This window comes from Adiantum capillus-veneris, chromosome 10 (assembly GCF_014529385.1).
Source record: "Adiantum capillus-veneris isolate H3 chromosome 10, ASM1452938v2, whole genome shotgun sequence".
In the NCBI taxonomy this organism is placed as follows: Eukaryota; Viridiplantae; Streptophyta; class Polypodiopsida; order Polypodiales; family Pteridaceae; genus Adiantum; species Adiantum capillus-veneris.
Genome location: NC_140940.1, coordinates 130,692,703 through 130,706,682, shown reverse-complemented (window position 1 = coordinate 130,706,682; position 13,980 = coordinate 130,692,703).

Here is a 13,980-nt window from a genome sequence, read left to right as displayed (position 1 = left end):
TCAACAATATCTTCAATGATAGACCTACCAAATAAGGTCAAGGGTATGTGGCATGCATGCATGCACCATGGGGAGCTCACTCTTGGAGGTATTCAAAAGAATCATCCAAAGAAGGACCTCACAAGGACCTTGTGCAGTGGAAAAAACAGTCGGTTTGGCTGAATTTTTGAAGATCACATGCTCCCCGAATTTGAAAAGGTGATACAAACAAAAGTTGTAGCTCGTGAGCTGAACTTTCACCTCAAATTTTTTCATATTTTTTTGAGCTATGAGCTGTGAGCTATGATTTTATTGGTGGACCCCAGTTTGCCCATGCTATGCAACCACACTCCCTCTTCCACTTTATCATTTTTCTCTTTCACACACACTCCTCCCTCTCCTTCCCACTCCCAAACCTGCAACTCCTATGTCCTAATTCACCCTCTTCACCATTGCCACATCTCTCACACCTCCATAGCCTTTATCCTCCATTTCTACACCCTATGTGCCCCCCTTTCTCTCTACATATATGTCCATATTACCATACTCTCTTCAACTTTGTAAAGAACTTCAAAAAATCAGCAAAAATCCAAAGATAACCTTTGCAAATCAAGGCTTTTATCATGAATTTTCCAAGGTTTGAAATAACATAGGTTCATCGACACGCGCTACTTCACCATGTTGACCGCTTCTTCTACCGGTGCTGTAGAGAGGTGAATGTCGACTTCTCCAAAGCTTCAACCTCTCTTTACAAGCTCATCCCTTCTCTAACTTTTCTCATCATATATCTCACCATTTGGTGAATGATTTTGTAAATATTTTTTAGTGATAATTACTAACTACTAACCACTAACCTTATTGTAAAATGCACCCTCTACTAGAGTAGACACTCCCAAATTATTCACTCAATCCTCTCTCTTTTCATCCTCAATAATTATCTTCCCTTGAGCCCACATCCATGTGACTCAAAGGACAAGAGAGACCCACCCTCATTAAAATAAAAATAAAAATATGCATAATCTTTTATTCCTTCAAATAAACTTGATTAGGCCTAATCCTAATCGGGGCTTCTAAAACATATAAATAAAGCCCTTCTCTCCCTTGTAAATGATCACATGATCACACTACACCACACCATTCTCAACACATAACACACCACTCTTCAAGCCTAGTTGTGTAGAGTGTGTGCATCGTGAGTGCTCTATTCCATCATTACACATAGGTGCATGGAGAAGCTTGAAGTTAGTTATGCCATCTAGAGGAGTGGAGTGAATGCCATACTCTTCACCACACTTGTAGCCTACTCTTGTGCATAAATAAGATTTATAGTTTTGGGTGCAATTGTATGCTGCAACTACGACTCTTCTCTCCAAATTGACTTGATAAGTTGGCTCATCAGGTGGTTGAAGGTATATTGTCCTTGAAGTTTGTTGTGCCATTTCATGCTTGGTGGTTTGAGGGCTTGTTGAATTGTTTGCTTAAAAGGTGAATTGTAAGAGGGTGCTCGGTGAGAGGGCTCCCGTGACCCTAAGACAATTTGTGTATTGGCAACAAGGTCAAGTTTTGTGTTGTCTCTCTATTTCTCATCAAGCTTTGTGTGTATCTAGTCTTTAAGGCTAAGACTGAGTTGCTCAAGTTGATTTGTGCTCTTTACCTCTCTTTGGCGTGGTGAATGTTTGTGTTTGGTGTGTGTGGCTATCTTGCATTCCCCTCTCTTTGTGCGTTTGAGTACAAGGAGATATCACGTGCGTCCTAGTTCGCATCTACAACTAGGTGGTGCCCCTTTTCTTGTTTGGTTTCTGGCTGTGGGTTGTTGTTGTCTCTGATTGTGCTTGCCCCAGCCCCAATTGAGCAGCACGGGTGCCTCGAAGGGTGTTTAGAGGCCGCTCTTCTTGTTGCCCGCCCGGGACCGCCTCAATACTAAGCAAATGTGTTGAATATTGTGTTTCCAATCACAGTTAAAGCAGACAAACATGGATGCTAAAAGAGACAAGAGGCAATGCTAATGTGTTGAATATTGTGCTTCCAATCACAGTTAAAGCAGACAAACATGGATGCTAAAAAAGACAAGAGGCAATGCTAATGGACAAGAAACACTTGTTCGTGTTGATTATCGTGCTCGATTCAAAGAGTGAACGAGACTAAGATTCCATGAAGTCCAAAATCACAATTACTGCAATGCGTTCTTGTACACACTAGAAAACACAAGGAATATCTCTAGGAGACGCATCAGTGAAAAGAGGCACCAACCTTGATTGAACAAAATCAAAATAACATAAATAACCCTAACCTAATTCTTTGCACCCCCCTAGAGTGTCAAGGGAACATGATATTGAATAGATGGGCAGATAGTCCTAAGTCTAAACCCCTATCCTTGTCATCATCAAGAAAAATAAAATCATCTGTGAGACCATACATGCCATCCGTGTAATCATGTAAATTATCCTCATCATCAAATGCACATATGTTCACTAAGAATGTCATTAAGCGTGTATAGTCATCTTGGTCAAAAGGATAAGTTTGTGCAATCGGAGAGATGTTCTCTACTAAGTAGGGATCAATCGTGGTCAAGAGACGTATCATCCATTCTAATTCCTCAAAATTCTTCTCACACGCTAGCGTATCTACCAAATCCCATTCACATGCAAGCACCGGGTAGACTATGTGAAACACTTGTGAAAAGTAAAGAGGGTACCTCTCACCCAAGGTAGAAGTGGATGACTCTAATGTACTAGCCATATCTGTACACACAGATTAGTGTGAAAATATTATAAGGATCATGTCAAAAGGTCGTGTTCTTGTGCATAATGTGTTACTATGATTTTTGGGTCATATACTAGAATTTGTAGGTTTGCAATTTTTTGTTTGGTGGCTCTTGCTCTTTTACTTTTTTATTTTTGTTTTCTTGAGTATAGGGCTATATATATATATATTTATAGATTATATATATATATATATCTATAAATAAATAAATAAATATAAATATAAATATAATATATATTCCCTAAGATTGGGAGATTGAGAGGTTAGGGAGGAAGGTTAAGAGGGGAGCAAGTGAATGATGGATGTCAATAAACACTCGCCCCTTCCTTGGGTGGATCATACCTTCGGGAACGATGTCATCACCATTTGAAACCAATAGTTAATTCCGCCCTAGGCATTTCATCTAATTGCAAGGGTGGTAAGGTACTCTCCCATGATTTTACTTGCAACGTTGTTGTAGGTGGTGAACTTACAACGGGAGGTGAAAATTCTTTCTTGTTTGTATGGATATTTACAATGGGAGGTGCTATTATTTCCTTGTTTTTCTATACAATTTTGGTGGTAGGTGAAAGTTGTGAAGAAGCTTATGTTTCTATTGAAGAACTACATGAAGAGCAAGAAGCTTCATTTCGTTTTTCTATGTTTGAGCCAAGCAAAACAAATTGTTCTCGCTTGGGTACCCAAACTAGCTCCGGATCAGGTGTATAGTGTTCTGTGATCTTTCCCTTCCCACGATCTTCAATCGGCTTTATTGTTACATGATTTGACTCACATGGGTCTATAGGTGATAGGTAAGAACAAAATCTACGTTTAGGCCCCCAGATTTTATCATTCCCTTCATAGTAGCCTTGGGCTTCCAATAGTCTTTTAGGAATCCAACGTAACGTTTTCTTACCTTTCTTAGAGCGAGTTGGGTGTATCTTACAAGGCTTCTGTTTTTTAGCGTAAAAAATGGTCGCTAAAGAAGCTTTAGGGACCCATTTGTATGTTTTCATTGTTATACTACGACGAGGCTTGTGTGTCTCAAGCTTTGTTTTAGCTACAAAAGTTGAAGCTCTAGAGAGTTGGGCTATAGATATAGATGGTTCAACCTCTTGGACATGCACTACTTTGGGTTGTATCTCCTCAGGAGGTGATATCTCAAGGACTATCGCTTGAGTGGCAGGACTAAGAGTTGGCTTTTGTGTTGTGGCACTTCTAGTCTCCCAATCGATAGTGCATTTGGTCACATCATCCACGCGCGTCCTAGGTTTATATTGCCTTCCATAGTTCGAGCAGGCATGACCAAAAAGTCTTGAGCTACTACCCCATTGTCATAAGTGACAGAAGTGTGCTAGGCTCCAAAAATCATAACTTTTTTCTTGTTATTACTTTTGACTTGGATGGTACTCTCAGATAGAGATGGCTTTCCTAACTGATACCACACTCCATATGATAGAAAATTATATTTAGCACCTGTGTCTAATAAGGCGTCATATAGCACTTTCCCATAGGCGCTATTTAACTCAATAGGGTATTGTAGAGGCATGTCAGAGTCCAACCAATCATCCTCTATTTCAACTTGAAATGCATGTGTAACTCCAAGGTTGGCCTCTCATTGGCGTCTAATACATTGCTGTCTCTCCTTAGCCTCAGCTTGAGCTTGTATCTTTTTCAATTCTTCTTGTGTCTTGGCTGCCTTTTTTTAATGGATGGCACGTAGCTCCTCTTGGCTTAAAGGATCATAGTATCTTTTATATTTACTCCCATTGAGGAATCCAATGGTTTCAACTCCATCAAGAGTTTCCACACGAATGGTACCTTGTGGGGTGATTTCGCATACTCTATATGGTCCTTTTTCTGCATATTTCAACTTTTTCTTCTCGTTACGCACTCCATGCATAAGGACTTTAACCCCAACCTTGATATACTTGTTCTTGAAATGACGGTTAAACCATTTCTTTCTTCTATCTTTCTCCACAAATGCATTTTGCACAGCCAATTGTCTTTCTTCATCTAGCTTCTCAAGGATATATAAATGCTCAACTAAAGGGTTACCATCCCAACCTTCTTGTGAAGCTACTCGTAGACTAGGAATTACAAACTCCCATGGCATAACTGCTTCTTGGCCATATACCATTTTGAATGGTGTACAAGTAACAACCACTTTGTAAGAAGTACAATAAGCCCATAGAGCTGAAGTCAGCTTTAAATCCCAATTTGTGCAATGAGCTTCCACTGCTTTGGTCAAGATAGAAATTAAGGTCTTGTTATTGCTCTTAGCTTGTTGGCAATTTGTTTGTGGATAATAAGGTGTAGACTTATGGTGGGTTATCATGAAGTTTGTCGTGAGTTCCTTTTCATTTTATCACTCCATTTATAAAATGAGTACCATTGTCACTCACAATCTCAAAGTGACAACCAAATCGCGTAATAATGTTCTCAAAGAGAAAGGCGGCTGACCTTGCATCAGTCTTGTGTGTCGCCTTGGCTTCCGTCCACTTTGTCACATAGTCAATGGAAACTATCGAGATTGAGTGTTACGAGCTGTCGGGCTAATTGGGCCTACAAAGTCTAAACCCCATTTTTCAAATGGGTGAGTCACTTTAATAGGATGTAAGTGCTACAACCGGAGGCGTGGAGTTCCCTGCAAAATACCTCCTAGAGCAGAGTGCTACGCCGGCACAGCGAGAGAGAGAAGGGAGGAGAGGAGAATAACACAGACACAGGGTGCAATCTCCCCCCGTGCAAGAATGAGCATGTCCCTCTTGCACGTATTTTATTTATAGAAAAGTTCATGCTCAAAATGAGTTACATCCAATTCACACTTGGGCATAATATAGTCCTGGCTCATAAAGAGCTCAATGTAAAAATTAATAGCTGTCTACATCTCAACTTATAACTAAACCATAAATACTAAGGCTTGCCACAGAAAATCCAATGGTGGCAGTTTTATTCCGGATAACTGCTATCGCTTTATTGTCCAGCACGTGCCAATCACTGATCTGCTCACACAACACCCAACAAGTGATCATATTCCACAATTCAAATCAACATTGCAATGCTTCATCAGAATATCAAATATTTCACAAATATATCATCAAAATATCAATTCCATTACATACCCCGGGGTTGAAAAGCAATTGTCCTCAATTGTTACCAAAACCAAACTAGCGACAGTGGTGGCCAACCACTGGTGGAGTGATCTAGTAATTTGGTGTTGCCTAGATCGGCGGATCTACACCAATGGTCGTGCTGCCTAAATTAGCGGATCTGCATTTTGAGTTCGTGTTGCCTAGATCGGCGAATCTACACTAGTAGAGAGGCACTACCTAAATCGGCGAATCTGTATCTCTAGGTGTGTGGTATGCAAGTATCAAGTGACGGTAGTGTGGACTTAGCGATTGCTCAGAGATCCATTGACACTCTTCTAAGGAATGGTTTTTTTATTTTACCAAATATCTTATGTAGTGGTTCCCTCTACGGGTAGTGGTCATGCCATGATCTAAAATTATTTCAGGAGTCAGAATTTCTTCATCGTTCTCAAGGAAGGGGGGGTCAGCTGTGGTAGGGGTGTCGGGAATAGGTCCCTTGTGTGGTCTCAGCAAACTGACATGGAAGGAGTTGTGTATTTTCCAATTTGAGGGAATGCCCAAGCGGAACGCATTATCATTTATTTTTTGAAGAATTTTGAATGGGCCATAAAATCTAGGGGCCAATTTCACTTACTCCACGCCTCCGGTTGTAGCAGAGTGCTACGCCGGCACGGCGAGAGAGAGAAGGGAGGAGAGGAGAATAACACAAACACAGGGTGCAATCTCCCCCCGTGCAAGAATGAGCATGTCCCTCTTGCACATATTTTATTTATAGAAAAGTTCATGCTCAAAATGAGTTACATCCAATTCACACTTGGGCAGAAAATAGTCCTGGCTCATAAAGAGCTCAATGTAACAATTAATAGCTGTCTACATCTCAACTTATAACTAAACCATAAATACTAAGGCTTGCCACAGAAAATCCAATGGTGGCAGTTTTATTTCGGATAACTGCTATCCCTTTATTGTCCAACACGTGCCAATCACTGATCTGCTCACACAACACCCAACAAGTGATCATATTCCACAATTCAAATCAACATTGCAATGCTTCATCAGAATATCAAATATTTCACAAATATATCATCAAAATATCAATTCCATTACAGTAAGGGCATCTTATCCTTTCGTTGTGTGATCTTGTAACGTTGGCATTTGTCACACCCTTCTGCAAAAAGTGATGCATCCTTGAATAAGGTAGGCCACCAATAGCCTGATTGCAACACCTTTCTAGCAGTTAGTTCCGCTGAGAAATGTCCTCCGTCTATACCCATGTGGGCTTCTTGCAATATGCATAAATACTCATCCTCACGAGCACAACGTCTAAGAATATCGTCCTTCCCTAACTTGTAGAGAGTTCCTACAATTAGAGAATAAGGTTCACGCTATATCCTTACAAAGCTCTTTGGGTAGAAAACCATTAACTAAAAAGTTCACAATCTTCTCACTCCATTCAGGAATGTTCTTTACTAAGAATAGGGAAGTATCGAGCAATTCATCATCGATTCTAGTAGGGGCTTCACCGTTGGGTATGCGAGACAACTAATCCACCATTATATGTCTTTTATCGGGTCTCACCACAACGGTAAAATCAAACTCAAGTAGAATTAACAACCATCGTGTAATTCTTCCTGTGGACCAAGGTTTATTTACTAGATACAACAATGCTTGATGATCCACATAGAAAACAAACTTGTTGGCAAGAAGGTAGTAGCAAAATTTCTTTACTGCGTAAATCATAGCTAAACCTTCCCGCTCTGTAGTGGTGTAGTTCCCCTCAGCACATTTAATTGATGACTTGCAAAGCTAATGGGGTAGTCCAATTTATGTTCTCCTGGTTGAGCTAGAACACACCCAATAACAAATTTTGATGCATCAATATGCACATGGAGAAAAAGATTCCTATCGGGCACTTGTAGAATAGGAGCACTTGTTAAGGTCTTTTTTAATAGTTCGTAAGCATGGTTACACTTCGCAGTCCAGTGGAACTCAATAAGAAGCTTGTACAATGGGCGAGCTATCTCGGCAAAGTTTAAAATAAACCGCCGGTAATAACCAACATGGCCCATGAACCTTTGAACTCCTTTATAGTTTGTAGGTGGTGGCAAATTGGAAATGGCTTTAATTTTACTCTCATCTGTGGAAATCCCATTTTTGGACACTATATACCCTAAAATAGCTCTGTGTATAACTTAAAATTGGCATTTGAAAGGGTTTAATGAGATGCAATACAATCTGTACTTTTCAAACACTTTTCGTAAACACGATAGATGTTATTTCCAAGAAGAATAAACACAAAGGTCATCTAAAAAAGCTTTGCAAAACTCCCTCAAATATTCCCTAAAAGTAGTGTTTATTAATCTTTGGAAGGTAGCAGGGGCATTCGTTAAGCCAAAAGCCATAACATGAAATGTGAATACTCAAAATTTGGTTATAAAAGTAGTTTTAGCTTGGTCCTTTAGTGCAATTGTGATTTAATTGTAGCCAGAGTACCCATCTAAAAAGCTATAAGCTTCCTTCTTTGCAACTCTTTCAAGCACATGTTTCGAATATGGCAAGGGGTAATGGTCTCTCTTAGTGGCAGCATTGACCTTCTTGAGATCCATGCACATGTTTTGAATATGGCAAGGGGTAATGGTCTCTCTTAGTGGCAGCATTGACCTTCTTGAGATCCATGCACAATCTAAGTTTCCCATTACTTTTTGGCACAATAACTATTGGAGACACCCATTGTGAGTGTTCAATAGGGTATATGAATCCGCATTTGACAAGCTTTTCAATCTTTTCTTGAAAAATCTTTGCATACTTAGGATTTATTGGGTAGGGTCGTTGCTGGACTGGTTTAGCCATGCCATTCATGGCGATTGTGTGTTGCACCATGGAAGGTGGAACAACTTTCATATCATGATATGTCCAAGCAAATATATCCTTGAATTCCTTGAGAAGCTCCTTAAGTACATATTCCTCAGTCTCTGTAAGATCTCGGGCAATGAAAACATGTTTGGACTCCTCACCTGGGTCTGCTAACTCTATTTTCTTAACTATCACTGGACCATCATAGACTCCATTACTTCCATCAATAGGTGTTCTTTGGGCCTTTGTATACACCACCTTATGCTCCTCCATGGTGTAGGATTTGAAATGATCAGGTGCAGGGTATAAATTTGTGGGTCTGTGGACTGTGATTTCTCTTTTGCTGTGCAATGTCAATGGGTTGTGGACTGCACCACATGACACTTTGAAGGTATTCACCCGAATTATCTACCAACTTACGATGAGCATCACATGCCCCCATTTAGTTGAGCCACTCTGCAGTAGATTTCTTTTCATTTATCCTAGCATGCACATTTTCTCGATATCGTCGCCTCTTGTATCTCTTACTCTTCTTGTCTAATTTTTGATTATGGCCGATTTCCAGTGAAGAGTCACTAGATGAATCGCTACTTGTGTCTTCTCCTCTCCCGGATAGATTGTCATCTAGGGTACCATTGGGCCCTGAATGGTTTGTCCCCACATTTGCACCAAGATTTAACTCAGATTCTTCGTCCTTAGAGTCAATTTCATTGATGATTCTAACTTTGAATCATGTGGGTTATAGTCTTTTGAGACACTACTGGTTCCAATGTTAGTCAAACCTTTATCTGGTAGGTCATCAGAAGCTATAGGCATTGCTCTTATCATATTTAAAGGTACGACTTGTGGAATTTCGTCCCCCTCAGGAGTTACCCATGTCGTTCCCCTATTTCCCCAAGTGTCTATGTTTTTGCTAGGTGGACCCAATCCACATTGTCAGACTCAGTCATCCCAAGTAGAACATTCATATAAGGGGAATCTTCCCCAACATCAGTGTCCATTTTACATGTGTAACAATACTGCAATGGGGCCGAGTGAATTGTGGTGTCAGATCTATGATAATTATAAATCTGTTTCCTAGAGGATGTGCTCGATCAGTAATTACAAGATTCACTCGAATGACAGAGTCTTGGAATTGCAACAAGTAGACATGGTTTTTACACTAGTCATGCACCATTTTTGCTTCCCTCATGAAAGGACGTCCTAAGATCATCTCAGATGGCATAGTGTGCTTGGAAAAATCCATAACAATGAAGGTATGCCTTATTTTGTGTCCAAAGACCTTGATCTTGAGATCTTCTAGCTGTTAGGAAATATGACGTAGCTAAATAGATATTTGAGTAGATTACTTAATGGAGAGAGATTTCACATACAAGAGATTATAGAGGAGAGAGAGAGAGAGAGAGAGAGAGAGAGAGAGAGAGAGATTACACACGATATACGCGGTTCACCCAATGTGGGCTACGTCCACGGGAAAGCAACCACTCAATGGCTTTAGTACTTCAAAACAAGAAGTAGTTTACAAAGGGATTATACATTTAATGGAGCTCCCGCCTTGCTTCACTCTCACCACCTCACACTCACCTTGTTGCATCAACTTCACACTATGAAATGTGTGTAGAAATGGCCTCCTTTTATAGGCCAAAAGGGCTGCCCTCTCTCATGAGAGGCAGCCATGTGTAGCCACCCTTGTGTAGATAAGTCCAAATCGGACCCTCCAATCCACCCATGTATGGCCGCCCTTGAGAAGACAAGTCCGCTTTTGAATTCGGCCACCGGCCACCGGCCATTGACTTCCGACCACCGGCCACCGGCCAACCGGCCAACCGACCGGTTGTTTTTCGACCACTTTTCGGCCGTCGTTTGGCCATAATATTCCGGCGAAAAGGAATATTCCGATGAGGAAAAAAAAAGTCTTAGGGGCTTTCGTCCCCGAGGCCCCTAAAGTGGTCCCTAAATTTTGGCCGTGAAAATTTTGGTTTTCGGCGAGCGATTTTCCTTCACGCACGATGGCTTCTCCTCATAATGGGAGCCTTACAAATGTGCGTTTTCACCACAAAAATTAAAAAGGGGTAAATCAGGCTCCATACTTAACAATAGCATCCCCAATAGGTTTAACAATAGTCCCATTGGCCATCTTTACCACTATGTTTGTAGTCATGTGAGGTCTTCCCACAGATTCCCAACAATTTTTAGTTACAATGCTAACCTCAACGCCACCATCAAGGATTCCCTTCACAGTTAATCCCTTGGTAGTGATTGGTATGATTGCATTAGATTCATCACCTTCAAAGTATTGTCCCAACTTGTTAATAGGTATTTCAAAAACAGAGTTCTCATCTAGGTTGGGTTGTGGATCTAAATGTTCCTCCTCTATTGGCACCTCCCTAGCTCCATCCATCTGTGCAAGTTGTGGTAGTCTGACTTTTGGTTCTCCATTGAGAAAAGCTCGAAGAGCTAAGAATAGCTCGGGGTCGCCATATATTCTAGACATGATGGTGCTTCTAACTTCTGAAGCCATGAAATCCATCAATTTGGCTATAATTAATGGCACTTTTTGGGCTTTAGTCCCTTGACATGGGGGAGATGGGATCTCCATTTCTTTGATAGGGTCAGGTAATCCCTCTGTAAACATTCTCTCCAGCAAGAAGGGAGTACACCTACTTCCCAATGACTTATAGTCACTTTCTTCTTGCATGACTCTAGGTATGGCTAGTGCTCTATGGACTTTGTGAGGTTGATTTTGCGTAGGGAACACTGTGTCGGTAATCTTGATCTACCCCTTTGGGTCTCTTCTACCAAACTCATTAATTGCTTGACTCGCTTGATCTCCTCTGTATGATTTGGGTAAGTTCTTTTTTTTTCCATGGATTCCTTGTGACCTGGCCATTGTGGCTCATGATGATCTTCCTTTTTTGTTTCTTTTCTAATGGTTGTTTTAGTCTCCATGGTCTCACGTGAATCAGAATCCTCTTCAACATCGTTCATATATACGGGGTCATCACTAGTCCCTATGTTGGTTTTTGAATTGGGGTTTGACTTCGCTGCTTTTTGCGATCTCTTCCTTTGTGTTTTCTTCTTCTAATGAGATTGGACAATTGATACCGTGTCTCTTTCTTCAAGGATATAATTTTGGTTTTGGAGCATTGATCGTGTGAGTACATTTACTGGTACCACATGTATACTATCGGAAACCCTCATGGAAAGAAGCCACACTATGATAATTTTCATATCTTTGGATGTGAGGCATATGCATATGTGCTAAAGGAGCTTTGAAAAAAGCTAGACCCAAAGTCACACATGCATATTTTACTTAGTTATGGTGCAAATAGAGAAGTTTACTAGATATTGTTTATGGCACCCAAAATCTTATACAGTCATTCAGTTCACACATCATCTTCAATGAGTCAAAGATGCACAAGTAGCATAGCAGGGAGAAGCATGTATGCAAACTCAAGAAAGTAGTTTATGGCTTAAATAAGGTAGAAGCATGTATGCAAACTCAAGAAAGCACTTTATGCCTTAAAGCAGGGTTCAAGACAATAATATCAAAAGTTTTGATGCTTTTATGAGTTCCTAGAAGGAGTCAAGAGGACCACTCCTTATATACAGTAAAACTTAATGATGGTTTGTTGCTCATTCTCATCTTATATGTAGATGACATGCTTATTGTAGTGATAGACGTTTTTCGGCTCTCCATAATTTCCATAGTAAGTTACTCCACCCTACCAAATTCACCCAAACGCTATGGCTATCCCTACTATTTATCTGTACATAGGCGTGTGTGAGTTAGGGGGCTTTTCCCATATCTTCTTAAAAACCCTCAGCTAGCTAGTCACTGGGCTAGTGAGCCAAAAAAAAAATAAAAATAAAAAAAAAAGTATATTATGGCCTCTTTGTGTGTAAATATTTCATTGTATATATGGCCTAAATATATGGATTTTTAATAATTATTTTGGTATTTTATTTAAATATTTCTACTTAGGTGTGTGTTTTATTAAACCTATGTACACCTTCTTTCATCCTCTGACACCATAATTACATTTTTTGCCAATATGTACATACTCTAACCTCATATTTTTCCTTTATACAAATCACTCCCACATTTTCACCCTCACCCTCGTGAAAACAAAAAATTGATTTCTACTCATTGGTTACGTTTATTATATTATTTACTTGCATACCTTTTCCTCTTTCACCCAAAATAATTCAAGGAGGGACCCTATCATATGATTCCAATATCTTTCCATATCCATAACTCCTCCATATTTTTATTATTATTTTTACTCATTATTCTAACACCATGTGCTCATTGAGCTAAAGTCCATGAATAATCCATACACTAGTCCCACCATGTATATATTTCTTTATTCACCAATAATCCTCCTCCATGCATGGGTCAAAGGAAACTTGGATGCTTTGTATTATAATATGACAAAGGAGGGGCTCACTCTTGGATGCATTGTACAAATTCAACAAAGGAGGGGGCCACTAAAAGACTTTTGCAGACATAAAAACAGGCTTTTTGGTGAGAATTTTGGCACCTATCTCCACTCCGAATTTGAAGCGGTGGTCAAAAGAGAAAATGTAGCCCACGCTCTGAATAATTACCTCAAATTTTTTCATGATTTTTGGAGCTACCAGCGGTGAGCTATGATTTTTTGAGTGGACCTCAGTCTGCCCACTTTTCTCACAAGTAGCCCTTAGTCTTCTCTCACCCTTCCACACACCTACTCACTCTTACACATCCCTCCCTCTCCTTCCCTCACTCAAACCTGCAATTTCCATGGCTTCTCCCACCCTCTTCACCATTACCCTTCTCTCTCATCCCTATAGTTCTTTTATGAACCTCTACATACATACACCCTCTCCATGTCTCTCTCTATTGCTTCCATGTTACAATTTCATTTACCTCTCCTAAAAATATCTAAAATTCAGCATCTTAACCATGATAACTTCTGCAAATTGAGGATTTTTCATCAACAAATCCTCTTTTCATCGTGGTGGTCAACCGTGGCGGCGGCGTAAAAAAGCGAAGAAGAAGAAGAAGACCGGCGGTCATTTTTTCCACAATCTACACAAGGGTGAGTTCAAACTTCTTCAAGCTTCACCATCACAAGGATTTTCTCACTTCATTCAACCATCTTACTCCAACCATCCACCCATTCTACCCATTGTAAATATATCATTAACTTTCTAGTGATTACCAACACTAACCACTAACATACTAACACAAAATAGCATTGACCTAACCATAAAAGACACCTCACCTCAAGACATGTACAAAGTAACTCTCTCTCTCTCTCTCTCC